Genomic DNA, 22,590 nt, shown 5'->3' with positions numbered 1-22,590 from the left:
GCAAATGTAAAAGCTACGATTGCTTAGATCAGGCCAAAACCACATGGTTTTAAATGTACCAATTTGTAGGCAAATGTTGTTGATAAATATTTTTAACCTCCCCATACAGTGTATCTTTGCATGTCCACATGCACCACTGTGGTTTTCCCTGTGTGTGTGTGTGTGTGTGTGCCCTCAGTGCTGTGGCTAATGGCAGTGTCATAATATTAGTCATATTAGGAAGGGATTAGTAAGAGAAACCGTCTTAAGGATGTGATCCCTGGGAGGGGGGTGCCAGATGCTGCTTGTATTACTGTCAGTCCTGTCTCGCACACACACTGGGAGCCTCGCAGCCTCGCCTGCATTCTTCAATAGAATCTGTGGAGAAACATGACACACTGAAGTGCACCACCTACTGTAGCTCATCCCTTTCTTCTACTGTGCTTTTTTTTTTTATCTCATCTATTGAAGTGCCGGTGTGAAGCATGTCTTGAAGAAAAAATGGTGAAGAGTTTGAAGCGCATGGATTAAGAGAACCTGTTTCTTTGCTCTGTAGCTTTTTAATGAGGGTTTCTCTCTTAATCAGGCTAATTGTGTCATTTATAGTTGGAGCAAAAGTGAGAAACCTAAGTGGGTAGACATTCAGTACAACGTGCTTCTGGGTATTCAGTGTTGCCCATTGAAAGCTTGTGTATGGCATCTCATCAGCCATTAAGTTTGATTCAGAGAGTAAGCGTCATAAATTAGAATGTCACTGAGTAGGGTGTACACCAACATCAGCGCCTAACAATCCTGAACTTCTGTCAAGGTCTATGAAGTAGTCTGAATATCTGCACACACCTGCATACACAGTGTTATGAAAAATAGTCCAAAACTATCGGTCCATCCCATGTATAGATTCAATTTGTTGCTGTCAATGTGTTTTTCAATACATTTCCAACACCTATCACTGATCCTGAGTGTCTGGTCTGACTCTGCAATCCACAGTAAAAAACAAAGGAGAAACTTTTTCAGAATCCCACAACAATCAGGAGCCAGAACTCCACAGAGATGTGATCCCCTCTGCTCGTAAAGTTAGGTTTGTCCAACGATAACTGCTGCCACCAGACACATTCCTGAGGTGATGTACGGAGAAGGGAGGAGGACAGGGATTTAGCCAATAGACAATATTACTAGGGATGTCCTGATACCACTTTTCTGTGTCCAATACCGATATCAAAAACTACCAATAGCGATATTATTCTGATAGAGTCATTTTAGACCATGAACTCTGAAGCTGTTAACAACACATTTGTGCTGAGGCATTTCAAAGAAATAATTCTCCAACGGTGTGACAAATATTGTTCTCCCAAAAAGGAGAAATAAACAGCCCAAACATGACTCCGCTAAAATGCTTGCTGATTTTTATTTACATTGTTAGTCTGGGCATAGGATTTTTGGATTGTATCGGATTTTGACCAGCATCGGACCGACACCGATACTGACTGATGCCGATTCCCATCCCTAAACATGACTGACAGCAGCTTTAATATATCTTAAAGAAGAAGAAGCGAGATCATTTTTATTTGTAATACTTTGTAACTTTATAGATGAATGTATTATTTATTACAGGAACTGTCCAGCCCAGATTGGTGCGATCTCAAAGTAAGATCTCAAATGCGATGTGTCTCAGAAAAAAAGTTGAATAAAAAGTAAAAAGTGCTCCCCATCAGTGAGCTCCACACACAGTACACCACAGCCACCCACAAACAATCACACTGCACTAATTCCTCCTGTGTACGTGACCCGGCTCAAACATACCAATCTACATCACATGAAGCTTCATACTGAAATCATAATTGCATAATTAGATATAATTGCATGTGCCGTAGGCTTGTCTGACAGCCTAATGAGGCAGCCATGAAATAGCTGGTGGCTCCACTTATGAGAACATAATCAAAGACTACAAGAAGTGAGTGAGTGAGTGAGTGAGTGAGATTATACTCTGTCAGCAGTGACTCAGTCCATCAGTGTGTCAGTCTGTAGTTCACACATCACAGTCGTCGGTCTATAATTTGCTCCCTCCCTTTATTTACTGCTCACCCACAGGTGAAGGAATGACCATGCTAACATTCACACAAACGTGCCTGCAGGAGCTAAGAGATACGAACACGCACACATAAGGCAAGGCTTAATGATGCTAGTGTAATGACCGCGGTGATTGCTGACGAGTTGTAGTTGATGAGGGAAGCTGCCAGAGCTGGAGGGTTGTATGTTTAGTGGGGCTCTGTGACTAACAGCTCCTCCATGGAATCAGTCATAATGAGTCAGCTCTGACGCCACCAAAGCTATAGCATCTGTGTTGTCTGTTTATTACTGCTGCCGAAAGTGATAGCACTCATTAGCCCCGCAAGACATCAACAAATCAAGTTACTTCCTTAATAAGTTAATAAACACGTGTCAGATCGGTTGTCGACTACAATAGCAAATGATCATTTACGCGTTTAACCCATGAATTCATCTACAGTACGCTAATACTCCAGCATCAAGTTAATCTGACACAGTGTCAATAATAATCCTGCAGCTTGCAACACAAAATGACGTCAATCAAATTATTTTTAAATTTTCAGATAAACTTTGGATTTGTGTATAGAATAGAATAATAGAATAGTGTAGATGTCAAACATATGGCCTGCAGGCCAGAACCGGCCCTCCAGCGAGTCCAATCCGGCCCACAGGATGAATTTGTTAAAAATGATTGAATGATTAGAATCTGATCATAATGTGAAATACTATATTTTTCAGTTCCAGATACTTGTCACTAAATGTTTGCGCCTTTGTAGATCCACTATCATCTGTAAATTGTAATGCACATGTGGTAAATGGCAAACTTAAGTATAAGATTTGATTTGTAAAAAGATACTTCATTAAATGTAAAACAAAGGGAAAAAGCTGTTTTAGTTCTTGTTCTTTATAAGTTATTATGCTATTATTTTACTGGTCCGGCCCACTTGAGATCAAATTGTGCTGTATGTGGCCCCTGAACTAAAATAAGTTTGACACCCCTGGTATAGATGTACTTTATTAGACACACAATATACATAAATATAGAATAAAATATTCTAGAATTAAATTGTATGTACATAACCTAAGGATGAGGAGTGTACTGAATAATAAATATGTAGTAAATACCTTGTGAATAATCAGTGTTTAGGCTTACGAATGTCGGCTGGAAACATTTAGCCTCACTTTTAAAGCCTAAATCTGTAGTAGTGAAGAGAAACGAAACTTAACTCATCTTCTTGTGTGTAAAACATACACACAGAAATGTGCCTTATACCTTACACATTCCACAGAAAGAGAAAGAGAGAGACCTTATTTTCCTTGTCACATTATAGTTTATTCCTTAAAGGTTCCTCATCCTCTTGTATTTACTTGACAAGAGCATATTGATCACTGTCAAGGAAATAAAGCAAAGTTGGCAAAGCTGTGTGTGCAAACAAATTCTTCAAACTAAACTAGCTGCGGTGAATCATCATTGTTACTACTGTTCAACAGCATCTTCAGCAGTCTAGCTCCACTCACTGACAGTGTTAGGCTTAAGTTTGTAATCAGTTATGTAACACTTCAAGTATTTAATCCATTATGAATTACTGGACTCTTTCAATTGAGGCTCAGAGCAATTAGAAGCCCTTAAATAAATCAATAGATCACAAGGTATTATGATTCAAGTCCAGTTTAATTTACCTTAGATTTTACAAATGTGCTCAGTTCCTAGTTTAAACCAGTGTTTCCCAAAGTTTCTATATGTGGACACATTTTTTAAAGATGGCAAACGTCTGTAACACCTTCGATTGTTCTAAACAGGTAAACCTGACATTCAAAGAGACAAACAGTATGTTTGACAAAGGAATCCATATATTATTAGAGAGTATATAGAGTATGAAAACATACACACATGAATCTGAAGTAAAGGGCTGGGGGGGAAAATCTACAAATTTATTTGGCAACCCTAAAAAAAATCTCCCACGACCCATCTGTGGTTCCCGAGCCAAACTTTTACATGCCTGCTTTAAGAGACTTCAAATGATCCACACCCACGTCACTTTTTTTCAACATCAAATGGAGGAAAGAAATGCACGCAATAAATCCTGGGACAGATTGGCCCAGACAGTCTCCTTTTTTTTAATACAAATGTTAAGATGCATCTCTCGTCCACACCTAAATTACGGACATGCCAGTTGCACCACCATGATGCAATCAGCCTTCAAACTGAGGTTAGTAACTATAACACATTTTAATCCATAATCAAGACTAAAGTAACACTGTTCACCTTAGGGTGAGTCAAAATATCAGTTTGGTGATATATCGTCGTCCTTGTGCAATACGATAATCAATATCCCAGTTGTTAATAAACAAATTAAGGAGCTCTAAAGTAAACAATAGTCGTCGCTGCTCAAATAAATGAGGGAAGAGGGAGTTTACAGCAGGATAATAGTGGCGAAAGCTTCGTTAAGAGATGCTCCACCCACGTTCAATACATAGACTTTATGCACTTTGTTCTCCATGTTGTTAATAAACACTCTTAACTTTAACACTTTTAACTTTTCATAGAGGTTTTGTTTTCTTCAGTTAAGACAGATATCGTCATGTATCGCCATACGGTCGTCTTGCAATATATTGATTATCACAGAATCGCGATATTATTGGTATCATGGACCATGTATCGCGTTTTGTATCGCACCGTGAGACGTGAGTGCACTGGTGTTACTTCCTTGTTAAAAGTGTGTTAAACAACAGCAGGGACATTAAGGAACTGAACTAAAACAGTTTGTACTCGACTGAACAAACTCCGGAGCAAAAAAAGCAGCGGGGACTGTTCTCTGAACAGGTGCAGCGTTACAAACAACTGGTATTTAACTGGCATTTTATCACTTAGCATGGGAGAAAATACATTTTTAATTTGAGATAAGACACCGCCAGTGAGACATCGTCCTCGAAGAGAGAGACGGCTATTAACAGTGTAAATGAAGGGAAACATGTAATGACAGGACCCTGGAGTCATTGATGAGGGTGATAGATGGCTCTCAACTCAAACACATGGCAGTTCATCACTCACCTCGGACACAAGCGCACGCGCACGTTCTCTTACGATGCGTTTTTCACACACTCACTCATCCTCCTGCTCGTTCTCCCTCTCTTATTAACCTTTGTCACTTCCACTTGCTGTTGTGCGCAAGCCTCTCAGCATTGTAGTGTTGCCACTGCAATCATGTACTTTACTGTATAGCCTTGAGAAACCCTCAGGTTTAGACGCACATACTGTACGTATAGGGGCCAGACGCACAGAGCATCACTCACTCACTCACTCACTCACCACATCACACGAGTCAACACATGAGTTTCTGCACTGTATGATTATTATTATTTCTTAATCAGTTAATACATGCAACCTCAAACATCAAGAGAAACTGGAAACACAACAGATGTTCTAGTTCAAGAGAATCCAAGAGGATTTAAAAAATAGTGCAAAATGGCTGCAGCTGGAAGAAACTGATTACCATTTCCCTTAAAACCATTATTCCAAGTATATTCATCTTTAAAGAACTAAAATTCATTCATGTATTTATTCATTCTTTTTTTATTATTATTAATATTTAATCATATTTTCATTCTGGTTAATTGTTTACTCCATTAATGATGACAGAGCAAATCCTGATATTTAAAAAAAATGTTTAGTTCAATACACGACCCTGACGGATTAAAACACTTTATTATATTGTCAAATTCATACAGTATGGTTAGTACCTGCCAGGGATTTGGTGTTTATTTGGCAAACAATATAAATAATTGAACTGGGGTCTGCAACTATGGGTTAATTGTATTTATTTATTTAGAAATTTGATATTGTTTTTAATAAAATAAAAATGTCAAGCGGTCTGAAATCCAAAGACACTCCAGTTACCAGTAGTTTTTATTGTTTTAGTATTTTATTTAGCATTTTTGCCTTAATGTTCAACACCCTGGCCGAACTGAGGCTGAGCAGAATTACTGACAACTAGACTTCATGTTTTCCTCCCATGCAACTCTCTCCTCTCTCCTCTCTCTTCACCCCTTCCTTGCTCTGTAGTCAAGGGAAACAGTGTGTGGGGCACAGAGGTCTGGGTAAACAGTAGCTCTGCAAAGTGCTTTTTCCTGGGCTGTGTATACCTGGATAATAGAGGCAGTAATGGAGTTTGTTCAGGCTAAGGTAATCCTGGAGCTGTGAGCACAGCATCTGCTGCTGTTGCTCTCTGCAGCAGGTACCCATGTTTTTGTAGCTTTCACTGCTACTGTCCCACCGACGCCATTTTGGAGCACACAGTACAGTACTGTGCAAACGACTCAGGTCACCGCCAGCTTTGTTGTTTTTATGTCTGTCTGATGATGTGATCTTTGGCGGTTTGGATTGGAATGATGTGACTGAAAGTTGGTCTCATATATCGGCAAACTTTCAACAACACGTGTATGTGATGATCACGCATGTCTTAAATCGGTTATTTATCTACATTGCCACATTCATTGTCCACTATTTTGATAGTCAATTAATGGGTTTGAACGTTTTGTCAATAATCAAAGATCAAGATTTTTCAGCTTCACATATGTTAATATTTTCTGGTTTCTTTGCACCATGTAACGTGGAAATCATTAAAGCTGAATCATTTAGGTGTGTGGGCAAAACGGAGACATGCGAGAACATCATCGGTTCCAGGTTTGGTAAACAATTTTGCTTTTGCTGACATTTCACAGAAGTGTTAATCGAGAAAATAATCGACAGATTAATCGATTAAAATTAATCAATTAAGTACTGTGTGTGTGTGTGTGTGTGTGTGTGTGTTCTTGTATTTGTGGCTTTGTGACTATGAATGCTGCTCAAACGTGTGTGTGTCCAAAAAGTGAGCAGGGATTGGGATAAAATAAAGTTCTGCTGAAACATGCTGTAACACAACTTATGTGTGGGGGGAGGGAAGGAGTATGTGTACGTGTTAGGTGGAAAAATACTGTGTGTGTGTGTGTGTGTGTAGAGAGAGAGAGAATCTAAAAAATATATGTGTTTGGATGTTATAGCTCACCTTTGGGAGGTGGGATAAGAACAGAGCTGGCGGCTAGGAATGAATTTACGGGGCCCGATCTCCCAGAAACAATTTCTTTATGTGGGTTACACACATTTAGAGTGGCGACTCGTCTCCCCCTGGGCCTCAGCAGCAGCACCACACATAGCTACTGAAGACGGCCAATGAAATACAGAACACCTTTTATAGGACACATGCTTTTTATTTATTTTTATATATACCCCATAGCGTTGTTACTTCTCTACCTATGGTCTAGGTATATGTCTCTCTTATTCTTGTTCTTCCTCTTTTCATTCTCACGTGTTCACTTCTCATCGCGTGCAGCTACAGGACGCTCTCTCTCTCTCCCACTTTCTCTCTCTCTCGCTCTCCCACTCTCTCTCTCTGACTCTCTCTCTCTGGACAGAAGCTCTGACATTATTCCCATGGCCCAAGGGGCTTATTGGTGGAAGAGAAGGATAAAGGAAATGAGTAAGAGAAATGCCACTAAAAGGTGACTGCATGTTAAAGGTGCACAGGGAGACATAAAGATGTTGGGATATAGAAACATACAAGTGTGACTCTCTCTCTCTCTCTCTCTCCCTCTCTTTATTTGTTTCATCATATTTTGATTCATTCAGCCAACATTATATCATGTGTGTGCCTTTGGATTGCAATAACCCATGAGGAGAAAATACTGTTTTATTTACCGGAGGGTGTGTTGCTGAGGGAAGGTTGCAGATGCGTACTCGATAACAGAAAATTAAATTTTGAATGATATACCTATACACAAATCCATACTGCATTACTACGCTTCATTAAAGATATTACAAATCTTAACACAAAGTCCCCTCCTCTGTCCTCCCCCCTTTCGTCGCATCTGAGTTGAGTTGTGTGCAAAAAAAAAGAAAAGAAAAAAAGAAACAAAAGCATTTATTGAATGAACTGGATATGTTGTCATATTTCATGATGGTATTCATCAGCCTGTGGCCACATTAAAAATACATTTGAGAACCTTTCCAGGAGCAACTAATCAGTGACCACACATTTGTTTCTGTGAACGTATTCCTGAAGTTCTTCATACACAAGCACCAGCGTCCACTAACCACTCCTCCTCTTCTGCATCTTTCTCTCCTGTCAATCATGTCTCACTGTCAGTCGTCCTTCTCCTTATTTTGTACCTTCCTCACACCTCCTGTCTGCCTAACCTCGTCTGTATTAGAGGCTCGTGAAAGCAGAGGGGGAGAAGGAGAAAGGAGCTTACGAAAAATAGGCTCAACCATTTTGTCTGAATCAAACCAGCTTGTCCTGATTAAGTAAACAAAACAGACGTATATATATATATATATATAAAAAAAGAGGATGTTACCTTGTTATATCTGTTAATATAACTCCTTGAAAACCAAAGAGCCTCCTCTCAGCAAACAAACTGCTGCTGCTGAGGTTATCTCTTGTATGAATCACCACCACAGAGCTTCAGGTGATCCACGCTGTGCAGAGGACGCCCAGAACTGATCCTGGTTACACACGCACACATTTTGAATCTGTAAAAACAGTGCTCAGTATCATGCTGTCACGTGATGACAATACAAACGACTGTTGAGCATCTATTTTCTGATGTCACACAGGGAGCTCAATAGTGCGTCACGTCAAAAGGAAATCAAAAAGTTTTCTTATCTGTATTTTGTCTGATAAATGAGGCGACAACCAATTAACACCGCTGGAAATATCTAGACTTATGGAATTAATCAACGAGAAGGAAGACAGCTGTTTCTCACTGCTAAACACCACCTCTGCTTAAAATAGCGCGCTGAACTAGGCGCCATATGCCCACTGCACACTGTGTGTGTGTGTGTACCTTCGTACAGGCCATAGGAAGTGACGACATTTTTTTGGTGATGACAAATTTTGGTTAGAATTTGGTTTAGGTCGGGTGAAGAGGCGAGGGAATGATGTCTGAGACTTTGTCTTTGTCCTCAGTAAGAATGCTGTGTGTGTGTATGTATGTGTGTGTGTGTTGTGGGGACCTAAATCTGTTTACACAGTCACATTATGGGGACTTGTCTTCCTTATGGGGACAAAAACCCCATAATGTAAATTACTACATTTTAAGGTGAAGACGTGTTTTAAAGTGAGGTTTAGGTTAGGGTTAGGATTAGGTCAGTAGTAAATATTGTTAAGGTTTGAGTAAGTCTCCAGGAAATTAATGTAAGTCAACAATGTCCTCCGAAGTCATGGAAACCAGTGTGTGTGTGTGTTCTTGTATGGGTCAAAAAACTTATAAACCATAGGAAGTGAGGGCATTTTGGTTGGTCCTCACATTCTGTCACCCCTTAAAATTGCTTTTTCGGGGGGGTTAAGACCTGGTTGTAGGGTTAGGGTTTTTGGGTTAGGTTTAGGGTAAGGGGCTAGGAGTGTCTATGTCTAAGTGTGTCCTCAGTGAGAATGCTGTGCAGACTTGTGTGTGTGTGTGTGCTAGAGAAGGGAGGAAGGAAGGAAGAGACAGGAAAAGGCAACACCTGGAACAACCGCAATCATTTGTCTTTGCACTAAAATCACAGCCATGATGATGATGACAGGCTTCTTGCAGTCACCAGAGCAGATTAACGGGGAAATGACTTTGACCAGTGTATTTTCATAACTAACGTGTTTTTACAATCAGATCTGTATCCTAAAAACGGAGTGGGTGAAGTGAAATATTTGCCGTGCGTAAAATGGGTTCAAATAACAAGATGACCAGCTTGGTCATCTGTCATCTTGTTATTTGTGATCAAGCTGGAACTACATTACTTTGTTTTAATCCCAGACACTTTTTTATATACATTGAATAAAAAGCGCATTGAGCAGCAGCAGAGTGTTGTATACATTGTTCTATACCTGTTGGTGCGGTGTGGTCTTGTTCTCTTAGCCCAGCAGGATGACCTCTCTCCTCATAGCCGCTCCGCTATCCGAGACGAACGAGAGGCTGGCATCGCTTCTCCTGCACCATGAGACGGCTCCTCTCACTCACTGGCTGGAGCAGAAAAGTTACACCATACCATCCACCTCCTTAGCCGCTCTGAAGAGAAAGGGAAGCCGGTGGCAGATATCACCTCCTCTGATAGAAAACCAGCGCGCTGCAGCCGCGGTGCCAGAAAAGGTCCGGTATGAAAGTTCCACCTCCTCTTCTCGTCTTTTGCGCAGCCGGTGCAAAACACAGGAAACTTACTTACTGTGCCATATTAACCCAGATGAAACATCCCAGAGCCAGGCTTTCGGTTTACACAGACGATCTCCTCTGTATCCTCTTTGAGTGAAAGCAAGATAAAATAGTCCAGTGTGGCGGGACAGAGGTGCGATGCGGTCGGGGAGTCAAGAAGACTGGTGTTGCGCTCCTGTCTCGCACGCTGACAGACTTGAGCTCTCTGACTATTGGCTCTGAAGTGAAGCAGCGCTCCCTAGCGGCTTGATGGGGGAAAACAGCTCCCGTGGAAAAGTGTATGCATGCAACGTGAACGTAAATGACACCGTCCTCTAATGTGGAAATGAACATATGGGCTGCGACAAGACCAGTGACACATGTGATATTCATCAGTGTAGAGTGATAAACACACAGAATGGGCTTAGGTTTATTGCCTCAGAAACACACACACACACATGTTGCTCTGTAGCAGTGTAGCAATGTATAAGTACTAAATTCACATAGTATCTGTAAAGTACATCTGTACTATTTGTATTTCTAGCAACTTTTACTTTTACTCCACTACATTTCCTCTAACTATCTTTGTTACTCCTTACTACCACATAAAGAGTTTTAATGGTCTGTATTTATATAGAGCTGTTTTAGTCCTCTAAAACTTAAGTACATTTTATATCAGAAAAAGTCTGTAGATACTTAAGTACAGTAAATGTCATAAACTTTAAGACTTTTACTGAAGTAATATTATAAAAAAGGGACTTCAACTTCTACCAAAGTCATTTTCTGGTAACATACTTGTACTTTTACTCAAGTATCCCTTTAAGGCAGTACTTCTCAAATAGTGGTGGTAGTGGCGCGGTGAGGTGTCGGGGGGGTGGGGTGAGAGGGAGGGCGGGACAACTCATACAGTGGTTTATACAAATAAATAAATAAATAGTAATAGTAATTCAGTTCAGGGGGGGCGTGAAAAAATTTCTGTCCTCTGGGGGGGGCATAACAAAAAAGAATTGAGAACCACTGCTCTGTACTTGTGAGGACAGGCATTATTGGCCCTTACCTAAATCTAATTTTATTTTATTTTGAATTTTATTTTGAGATGCCTCATCCGTGCGTCTGGGGGCACTAATGCTGGACATTTGGAACGTTTGACATGTTTTGTGTCACTTCACAAAGCACAAAGCAATACTGACTCTCACACTCCCTCTCCCTGGACTTTGTGAAGTTGAAATGAAATTGAACTTGCTTTTGCTGAACTTTGGGCCTTTCCCAGTAGACTACAACAACAGGAGCAGCGGGGGTGAGAGGCAGCGGGGGTGAGAGGCACTGTGTCCGACCACCTTGACCTGCGCGTGTTGTGGGGTTGGCGGTAGGAAATGAGATGACCTGCACCCAAGGAGTTTACTGACACATAACTTTGTAACGTTGTCCAGACTCAGAATGAACAGGGCAGTTCAATTTTTATAAAAAGCAACAACACTGGCTCTGGTGCACGGCTGCGTGTGTGTGCAGTTTTCCTTTTGGTATAAAGGAAAACATATCGACATATCGAAGTATTGGGCAAAAGGTATGCGTCGAGAAACTTGGTCGTAAAACTCCAGATACACAAACAGAGTCGATGGAACAAAGTGCGGCTGAAGTTCTAGTGGTGGGAGTGTAGTATATCGAGTCAGCTAGAAGTGCCGGTCTTGTGTGTGTGTGTATGTATGAATGAGTGAGAGAGAGAGAGAGAGATGTAATCGAGGGGATGATGTATGGTTGCACACATGGTTGACAGGGTAATTGATCCATAGTTGGGTGTGTGATCGTAGGCGTGTGCATGTGAAGAGGCCCAGTGCCAGTCATATATCATTTCACCCAGTGAGCTAATCTGTTACTCTGACAAAGAGTTCAGATTACTGATCTCTCCTCTTCTTTTCAGTACTCTCTCCTCTTCTGCACCTCTTCTTTTACATCATGCCACCCTCTGTGTTGTTAGTCCTCACTTTCTGATCCAAACACATTGTCTAATACCAAAGCCCCTCTCTCTCTCTCTCTCCCTCTCTCCCTCCCTCTCTCATTAGTAACATGTGTGAATCATGGATAACCTAGCCATGGGATTTGTCTTCTGCAACGTTCACTGGCAGCACGGTTCAAACGCAGCATGTGGACTGCAAGATAACAAACACATGCACGCAGGGACCCAGGGCTGCTTGGAGGCTATCGAAAAAACCTGATTTCCCTGGGATCTGTGGCATTTACACACACACACACATACACATGTACATTTTCACACTCACACAAACAAACTCCTCCAAGTGACAATGAGGATTTCAACATGTGCCAGGCCTTGGTGCATTTCTGGAGACTGAATTCCCAGTGACAGAAGTGGTTCAGACGACGTAACATGTGGTGAGATGTGGTGTGTACATTGAGTAGCACATGTGAGCAGGTGCATGCACACACACACACACACGGACATATTAGTACAGCCGCTCAAAATAGTTTAATCACAATTATTGTCATACACGTCCTTCAGTCACTGAAGTGAGAGCTAAATCAGCTCACTGGAACAGCTGGAATGGAGACATGCTGCCGGACCACGAGATAATCCTCACAGACATGAGGGGTTTGCCACATGCTCGCATATAAGAAGAGAAATTAATTGTGGTAGACAATCTATCATATGGCAGCTCTGGCATGTAAGATAGTGATTTTTTTTTTTTGATTTTTTTTTTTTTTTAATGTAGTTATCTTTAAGCACAGCTGGGGAAAGTTGAATTCTCACTCAGCCTGAACAAAGTGTGCAAAGCCAACAGGAGAACAGAATAGCAAAGCAAAACAATCAATCAAATAAATGAATGAAATAAATGAAAAGCTCAGACGAGCAGTTCCAAAACTGACTGGCTTATAACCGTTGTAAAGATTATGATGACTCTACCACTTTATCCTTCACATGAGGGTCGCTGTGCCAATCTCAGCTGACACAGGGGGGCGAAAGACGGGGTACACCATGGATAGGTTGCCAGTCCATCACAGGGTCACATACAGAGACAAACAACCATCCACTCACACCTACGGTCAATAGTTTTATTTACAATTTAGAGTGTCTAATTGACCTAATCCCCATATTGCATGTTTTTGGACTGTGGGAGGAAACTGGAGAACCCGAGGAAAACCCATGCACACATGGGGAGAACATGCAAACTCTGCAGAAAGGCCCTTGTTCCGACCGGGTCGCTAACCCAGGTCTTCTTGCTGCAAAGGCAAGAATGCTGACCACCACACCAACCGTGTGGCCCCAATAACAATAAATATAGTAAACAATTGTAAAAAAAAAACAAAAATACAATAATAATAATATTAAACGTCTCTGTGTTGTGCCATCAGTACATTTATATCCACAATATCCAGCCTACACTTTGATATTTAAATTGACTGTATAGTTGGAGACAAAAAGAACAACACAGCAGTGGGAGCAGTTCAGATTCAGGAAAAAGCTATTTCTGTTTGCCACCACCTGTTACAACACCGTCTATTCTAACTAAATTTGTCCAGTACACAACTGCACAACAGTGAATTTCATGTAAAAACATAAAAGCGAAGATGAAAGCTGTTTTACACCATATTATGTGTACACACGTGTGTGTGTGTGTGTGTTTCAAATCCTTGCCAGATGACTCTTATTACCAATACCATGTGGCACAGTGTGCTGGGTGCATCACTTCATTTGGAACAAACACACACATGCACGCACGCACACACGCACGCATGCACAGATTGTTTCCTGTGTTGCATTGGCAGGCAGTAATAACAGCATTTGCATATGAAAGGGAGCAGCTGGAAGGTGTAGCTGTCACTAACGTTGTTCCTTGTTGTATTATCCGTTTGGACGGCAATTCCTCTGTTCTTACTATCTACTGCCTTGCTAATATTCACTGTTGCACTCCCTCCAGTCTCTCTGTGTATCTCCCTCTGTCTGTCATGCTGTTTTTCCCTTTTTTCTCATCCCCCCCTCCCACCGACTCCATGTGAGATAATCAGTTCCTAAGGAGTCAGAAAAAGTAATACGGGACACACAGAGGATGAGTGGACGTATTACAGACAACTCGTAAACATTTCTTCGATGTGTTTTTGTGTAAATTGTCCTCCAGGTAGCAAGAAAATGTCTTTTCTTTATAAAAAACCAAAACTGCTGAATAAGTCGTTTCCTCTCTTGAACTTTAGTCTGAACAACTCCAGTTTTGTGAGAGTAAAATAAAGTCTATCCCAGGCATTAAGTTGAGTTGAACTCCAAAGCACATTTCATCTCACATATCAGCAGGGTGCAGTCCACCAGCTCAGCCCGCTCGCCTCTGTCTTTCTCTCATTCACTCAGAAATGTAAACGTTCAAACGGACTCGCTCCTTTCAAAGTTACGACGAGCATGAAAGCCCAGTCTCCGCCTTCATTGTTAATTGATGGCCGCGCGTTTTAGCATGAAAGCGATATGAGCCTTACTTGAGACTCTCATTATCAGTGACTATGCTACACTTAGCTTCATTAAAATTACATTACAGACAACCCAGACATACCTTGTACTGATCTCCTTTTGGTCAAAGTGTAATTCATGCACTTTGGGTGTCATTTGTAGTACATGCAAGTAAAATGAATGGTAACATAATACTCACAAGTGGAAGGATATCACTACTGATGATGTTTGTATCTATACAGTAGGTGTAAATTGCCGTGGGAATAACACACAACTCCTTATATGGAGATCCTGGGGGGGTGTGCTTATAGGTCACATATTCAGGCTTTAAAAAAGTGCTTCTTTTTTTGCGTCTTCTTATGTGCTGTCGAGTCAACGTTAGGATTCACTTTATATTGCAGTTTTAGTAGTGATATAAAATAGCAATAATTGTGCAGAAATCACAAAATAGACAGTTTTTTGTCTTTTCTTTTTGTTCATAAAAACACGGCAAGTGAACTTTGAATTGTGACGTATTTCCAAATGTCACAAATTCAATCAGATTTTAACATTTTGGGTACTTTTTGCTAAGGTGTGTTTATATAGTTGGTGAAAATTAAAAAAAATTGTTCTGAAAAAAGGATATGAGACACTGTATTGCACATTCTTATCCCCTCTGTATATACTGTACGTTTAAACATAGTAATGGGGGGAAAAGCAGCCCAAGTGCTCTGTGTTCTAATCTTTAACTTGATTTGATTTACTGGAGAGAAAAAAACAGCTGTGATCATAAAATGTGGTTGAAAAGATAAACCTGGCAAGTGTAAGATATTCAGACGTCTTCACCTCTGACTGCTCTGTGTCCACTGAGCTTTTGTATCAAGCTTTTCCTGTCACTGTAGTTGTCAGAGTGAAAGAGAATGCTTGAGATGTGGCTCAGAAAACAAAGTAGATGGTGACAGGGACCCAGACCCGTTTGTACGCAGACTCAAGAGCCTCAAGATGGGGTGACTGGCAACATTTCCCAGGTGGTATGAAAACATCTTTAGATTCTCCAGGGACAGATGCTTTTTTGGGGGGAAAAAGGACCTCTATGATGCTCTGCTTATTGTGTTGCTGCAACATCTTTAACATGGATTAGTTAATATAAAAATGGAGGATGTAAAAAAAAATGTTTTTGTTTGCTGCCCCAGTAACAGGAAATATCCTGTTCCCCACAAAATCGACATTCAGATTCTTGTCATAGCTGACTGTATAAAGTGTGTCAGCTGCTTGTGTAGTCATTCAGAAGTCACTAAGCAACATTAGCATTCATTTGGAGTCATGCCTCTGTTGAACTGCCAGGAACAACACTGGGCCATGAAGCGATTCCGACATAGTGGCTGACAGGATTTATTCCAGTATTCAACCTTCATTGTGTGATGCACACTGGACCAAAAAGCATTTTTCTCCCCCATAAACCATGATTGGAAACCCCACCGCATAGATGGTGAATATATTTTTCTAAGCATCACAAAACCTTAAAAATCACTCTATTGTTAGAATTTGGTCCAACTTTTTTAGCAAGGTCTAAAAGAGCCTCCAATATTTCCTGAGGAAATGATCTAGTTGTTATTCGGTAAATGCTCCATTATGTTCGCCAGATTGTGTGTCCTGGTGTCTGTGTGTCGTTGATGCCGGGTTGGTAACATAGTGAGGGAGTTTAGATCAACCCCTCTCACATAACACATCATTTAATCCATTGTTCCATTATAAATATTGATTAGTCAATCTTTAATTACACCTTGGATCTCTGATCACTGACTTTGTTCCTCTAATAAAAGTTACAGTTAATGATTTAGAGTGAAAGGTAAATTATGCTTTATAATTCTCATTTTGAACCCTATTCTCAAAACACAACCACAACCCACACATGGCAACCTGACAGGCTTTCAGGACTGCAGCTTCCTTACGTCGACAAACACAACAAATGTGCCACACATTGTGTCTGCTACAAGCAGAAATGAGGGGGACTGGGTGACCACTTAAAGCTGTATTTGACAGGATTGCTGGAACATTAGTGAATTGTTGAGTTTAATTCCCATGGCGTTAAAGCATGCTGACCTCAGCCAATCTCTCCATGTCTGAAACCCTCAGCTGATGTTGACACACTTTTTTATTAATTTTATTGTCTGCTCTGACTTACTTTAGGTTAGATTTAGGCTTCTTTGCAGCCTAGGCTGTTGTTATCACAATCACAGCAGCTTATAGATCAACCAATAAGAGTGCCTTCTCTCTCTAACCTGCTGTGATTGGTCAAATTATCCATCATGGGCCACATTTTCCCCAAGGCTCTAAGCACAAGGCTCTCTCAATTTAATATACATTATTTTGAAAAACACCAATGCCCAAAATATGCTGCCTACCCCAGTTGTGATGTCACTTTCTTTTTTGTGTTATACACCGATCATTGTTATCTTAGTCACTGTCTGTCCTTTAACCATGACGGCTTTTCCGAGAGCTTTTATTTGAGCGTATTTAAACATTCATGAATTACAGAGGAGATCCTCTTGTTTTTCGTCGTTGGCCTCTGAACAAGAAGATGATCCAGGGTCATGGTTCTAGCACTTCAGGTAAACACGTGTCACTGAGAGTCAGCAGCTGCACAGAGAGCTGAGAGAGAGAGAGAGAGAGAGAGAGAAAGAGAGAGAGAGAGAGAGAGGCTGCAGCAAGACATGTTTCCATAACTCTTTAAAACATTCAGAGGCCAAGGCAAATATGAATTCTAGCCTGAACTAACAGCTTTTTATACAAATTGCAATATGGCTTCCAGTATCATATTATGTACAAATGGAGAGAGAAAGATAGATTTCTGATTATGTTTTATCAGTAAAATCCAAGTCCATAAAAACACCTCTTCTTCTTTTTCGTCATTTTCTAATAATAATGATAATAATGATAATTTCTGGCAGGCTGTTCACTAAGAGGTGTAATGCTGCCCTCCACAGTTAGAAGTTCTTTATCACAGTTCGGAGTTCTTTTACTTTTTCTTACATACGTGTGTCTTGACCTGTCATCTGAGCAGCAGCAGGGCCATGGGGTCATGCTCATAATCTCCCGAGGACAATGAGACACAGGCGTTATAATACAACAGTCACTCCTAATCCAGAAGCTTTCCAGGAAAAACAACACCCATAAAAATATGGGATTAAGTTGTTCCACGTGACCAGTTCAGGGCCAGGAATATCTCTCACTCCCTCTGTCTTTCTTTTTTTAATCCTCCTTTGCTCTCCCTCTGTTTTTCTGTCTTTCTCTATTTACAGCCTTAGTATCTCTCTCTCTCTCTCTCTCTCTCTCTCCCTCTCTCTCTTTTTCCTTTTCTTTCTCTAAATCTCGTAAACAGCTTTTGTTCTTATCAGGATGGGATCAAGTAGAAAAGACTCAATTTGGAGGCTGGAAAGAAAAAGTTGGGAGAGAACAAGCAGAAATCCAGAGAGAGGGTGGTTGTGGGGGTTCTTAATGTGTAAAAACCATCTTCGTGTTGCACTGAAAAGTCTTAGCAGACACTACTGTATACCCTTATACCATCTCGAGCACGCTGCCGCACTGTGGCTCAACGTACATAAGCTGGATTAGCGAGCCTGACACAAACACAAGCACAGACTCACGCCTTTATAGCTTTGCATATTTGAGCTGCACAAATGGATTTCTGGCCTTAGCAAAATAGGATACAACTTTTACTGTCTTTTTTTTTTTGTTGTTGTTGTTTACATGCCTCGCTCATCCCCGTAAAGCCTTACTAGAAGGAGGCAATTGTTTTTAAACTCCCTGTGAACATGGTCTCCGAAACAAAAAGTCTGGATTCACAATCATACAGGTTTAAATTGCCTGACAGTGAGACAACAACCTATCCATACAAATGTGCATCTATAACTCTATAGAGGCATCACTGTGCAGAGCACGGACACTGAAAGCAATTCAGTCCATTTGTATACTCTGCCAGTGCAACTACAGTGCATTCATTCACTCGCATCTCACCCCTCCCACACTCCTCCTTTCCCACCTGCTTCCCCATTTCCGCTCACTCCTCTCCTCTGAAATCCTCATTTCCCCCATGATGACAACACCTACGTGTGATTAATCATAATCCATGCCGCCCATTGGCTCTGATATAGGAGCAGTCTATTTGAGAGTCAGTTGGGGGAAATTTTTTACTCATTCTTCCTCAGTTCCCCATAGTGTCTTTTACTCAACTGACTCCAGCTTACTGGGGGGAAAAGGACACCAGCGGGAGCCAAGACAAAGACACTTTGGAGAGGCAAGAAGCAGTGAACCCACATTGTTTGCCACTAATGGCACTATTTTCAAGAAAAAAATGCTCCAAGCATGAGTAGGAGGAGGAAAATGAGGTTGGTGTCATCTTGTGGAGAAATATGAGTATTTGGATTTGATTTTAGCCTGGTTTAAAAATCCTGAAGTTATTCTCTATAGAGGTAAGTGAGCATTGCAGTAGGCAGGGATGGTTCATGGGATGCCAATGCTGGTGAAATGTAGTCCTCATAAAACACCACATATAAAGAAAGTGAATTCTAATGCGATCATAGTAAAGGAAAAGCACACAGAGGAGTGATGGTGAATGCCACCACTAGTGTGATCATGGGTCCCTCTAGTGGTGAGACCTGCACTGCATTTCCACTATTATCAAGGGGCAAGGGTTTATTTTTTATTTTTTTTTATAATATATTCATTGTTTTTTCTTATTTTCAACAAGAACAATACAAATATACAAACATCACTTACAAACAAACAAAAATAAATAAAAGAATACACAGCTCATGTCAACAGAGATTAAGTTGAGGCCCCAGGAAACAGTTCACAGTTCACAGAAATCCAGGTCTGCTTCAAGATAGTTCAAATAGGGCTGCCAGATTTTTAACTGGTCCACTTTGTGATGTATAATATTTGTAAGATATTCTAGAGGAATCAACTCCAGTAGTACCATAAACAGAGGGGCTCTTATCATTAACCACTGTAACAATATATTTTTCTGAGACCTAAAATCAAACACATTGGATCCTTTTCTAAATCCATACCAAATATCTTTAGTTTTTGTTTTTTTTAACAGTTAAACAAAAGTTAGCTGATATGTTTACACTTTCACCGATTCATGTTAAAGTCCTTTTTTTAAATTATTTAAATACATGTATTCATTTGTAACCACAGCAGGTTGTAGGAACATGAAGGATTGAATTCATGAGGATTCAGTCTTGAACCTTGAACTGTGTCTTATCATTTTATTTGCAGGTCAGAGAGGATTACTAACAAGTTCAACTCCTGTTTAAGAGGGACATTTCCATTCTTTGATCAATAGTCCACAATGACTAGTTAGTGAATGTGTGTGTGTTTACTTGTATCTGTTACCTCTTCTAGACCTTTGCTCAGTATAAACACTGTCCTAGTCAGATTCAGTTGTCCTTATGAGGACCAGGACTTGGATCTAATTAGGCAGAGCCTCATTTCTAAAGAACTAGTTGTAGTTGCAGTTAACTTAAATGTTGCATTTTGAATTAAAACACAAAGGGCAAGTTCTTTGGAAAAAAAACTATTTACCAGTACTAATATTTAAAGTATTTATGCAGTGTGCCGACTTTGCTTTGTGGTTTCCCCAAATTATTTTTGCTTCAGTTTTATATGGCAAACTTTTAATAATGACCTCACAATAAAGTAAATGCTATTGACCAGCTGAACAAATGTCAATTTGATTTTTAATTATTTATTTATTTATTTCATCTGTAATGTCATCCATATCAGGTGACCCATTGAAACAAAACCTTATTTAGCAACTGTGCCTCTCTGTTAAGTGCGGTTGTACTTGGACATAGCCTTTGGGGCTTCAACATTATTCCAGTCTACCCTGTCTGTGTGCAAGTGTTTTGTGTAACTTTAATTGTATCCATTGGTTACTGTTTTTAATGTAATTATTCTGCTGCCCTCTTGCCCAGGTCTCTCTTGCAGAAGAGATCTTTGATCTCAGAGGGACCAACCTGATGAAATAACAGTATTGCCACTAGAGTGGGGCTAGAAAATGTGTGTGACTAAACTCTAAACCTGAAATACCTGCGACACTCACACTGCAAACACTGATTTGAGTAAATATTGTAGTTCACACCAGTGCTGACGTGTTTCAAGTATCCTTGTCCAGAGAACCATTTAAGTCAATACAGCTGTCTTCTGCATTGATAATACTGTCAGAGTAGTAGTTTATAGTGGGGCAGAAAATAATAGAGAGAATAGGGATATAAGGCTATATGCATATTGTCTTAAAACTGCAGCTTGACAAGGTCTCTTTTTTCTGCAGTCGTGCACATGAGACAGCCTCTTCCGCTCTCAGACTGCTTACTGAAATAGAATCACTTTTGTATGGGACTGGGAGAAGTCGCTGCACACTACAGCATGGGGATTTTACCATGGAAACTGCAAAGGACTGTCCAAATTACTGTCAGGTTAGCCAGGATGCAGAGAAATGAAATACAAATATGAATCCATTTTTGTTGTGGGGGGTTCTGTGGTTCCAACCTTTCAACAAGAAATGATTTGTTTCAGACTCTTTTTTTTGTTTGTGAGAACAAATCCAACACACTGGGCATTTGCCTGCCAGGCTTTTCTTTGGGTAAAAGTCCTGATGGGATAAAAACTGTGTTGTGCTATAATCGTGAGTGCTTATAATAGACTGTGTGTTCTGTATAAGCACTGCTGTGATTTCTCCACAGTGTTCAGCACTTGAGGGTGTTTGAACTTTTGACTCCACTGAGAGAATGGCATGTTCAAAATGGCAAAGCTCAAATCCCTGTTGTGTGGTTTCCTGTCGCACTATGGGATCAAGGCACGTGGGTCAAAGTCAATTTCCTTACTCAACAACAACAAAAAACAACACTACTAAATCTTGCTTATAATATAAAATAACAGACATTCCACCATTTAAATGCTGGGCCACCTCCTTAAATATAAACGATGTCATCATTTTCTATCCGTAAAGGGGCGGGGCCGATTTAAATGGTTGAATCCTTGTAGCCAATGACATGCAGGCGTTGAAATCTTAAATGGCCGAGACACCATGCTCTGTTCAAGTGTAGTCGGAAATGTACAAACTGAGCGTTCCTGACGAATCTTGTTGTGGACTACTGAACTGATCCTTTGCAGAGTTTCTCACAACGAAGTTATTAGGTTAAGTGTAAAACGTTTTTAAAGATAAATGTTTTAATAGTTAAACAGCTGCACAAGATCTTACTGGTCTGGACAGTATACTTTTAGAAATTATTTAATATTTTATCATAACTTGTCTGTTCTTCTTAGCCTATTATAATAATGTCAATTCCAAAAGATTATTATTAATTAAATTGATATTATGGACATATTGTGGAATAGCTTTCCAGCTACTGTAATTACTACTAGTGACCGTATTTGCTCTTAACTCGGCAATATCCTGTATACTGTACAATATATATATTTTTAAAAGTTTTACTATTCTATGTGTGTGTGTTTATTATTTCTGTGGAACCTATTTCTATATATCGTATTCTATTTTGTGCATACTTTCTTTTATATAACTTTTCATACTACTTTGAATGACATTAATGGTATTAATGTTGCATTGTTACAGAGTACATGACAATAAAAATAAAATCTTGAAATCTTGAAGTCTATTTAAATCTCTTTCAAAACCCTGCTCTATTTGTTTGTTTCCCTGAAAGCATTTTCATGTTTTATCTCTTCTAACCTGGCTACAACCTGGCATATTTACATTTTAAGGTATGCATTGTCCCTTTCCATAAATAAATAAGACAGCCAAAATCTGCTCTATTTGTGTTTATAGTGTATCGCCGTATTTTTCTAATATTCTTTTTATCACCTTTACTCATGGTCTTAATATAGTCTAGTTGCATTTTCTGAAGTAGTTT

At 40.1% G+C, this 22,590-nt stretch overlaps 1 protein-coding gene across 2 annotated transcripts in view; it reads right to left on the bottom strand.

Annotated features, from left to right (window-relative positions):
- Positions 1-10,428, bottom strand: part of LOC131468064 (chemokine-like protein TAFA-2) — a 72,482-nt gene extending 62,054 nt beyond the window's left edge. The window contains exons 1-2 of one of the 2 annotated variants that reach the window (XM_058641923.1): positions 10,262-10,428; positions 9,927-10,107 (exon numbers count right to left, since the gene is read on the bottom strand). The gene's annotated coding sequence lies outside the window, so the exon portion shown is untranslated. Of the gene's footprint in view, positions 1-9,926 lie in introns of both variants that reach the window. The other variant, XM_058641922.1, reaches the window with a different exon arrangement.
- Between the last annotated feature and the right edge of the window lie 12,162 nt (positions 10,429-22,590).

This window comes from Solea solea, chromosome 11, assembly GCF_958295425.1.
Source record: "Solea solea chromosome 11, fSolSol10.1, whole genome shotgun sequence".
In the NCBI taxonomy this organism is placed as follows: domain Eukaryota; kingdom Metazoa; phylum Chordata; class Actinopteri; order Pleuronectiformes; family Soleidae; genus Solea; species Solea solea.
Note: the sequence above shows the minus strand (reverse complement) of the source record. Positions and strands in the feature narration are given on the sequence as shown.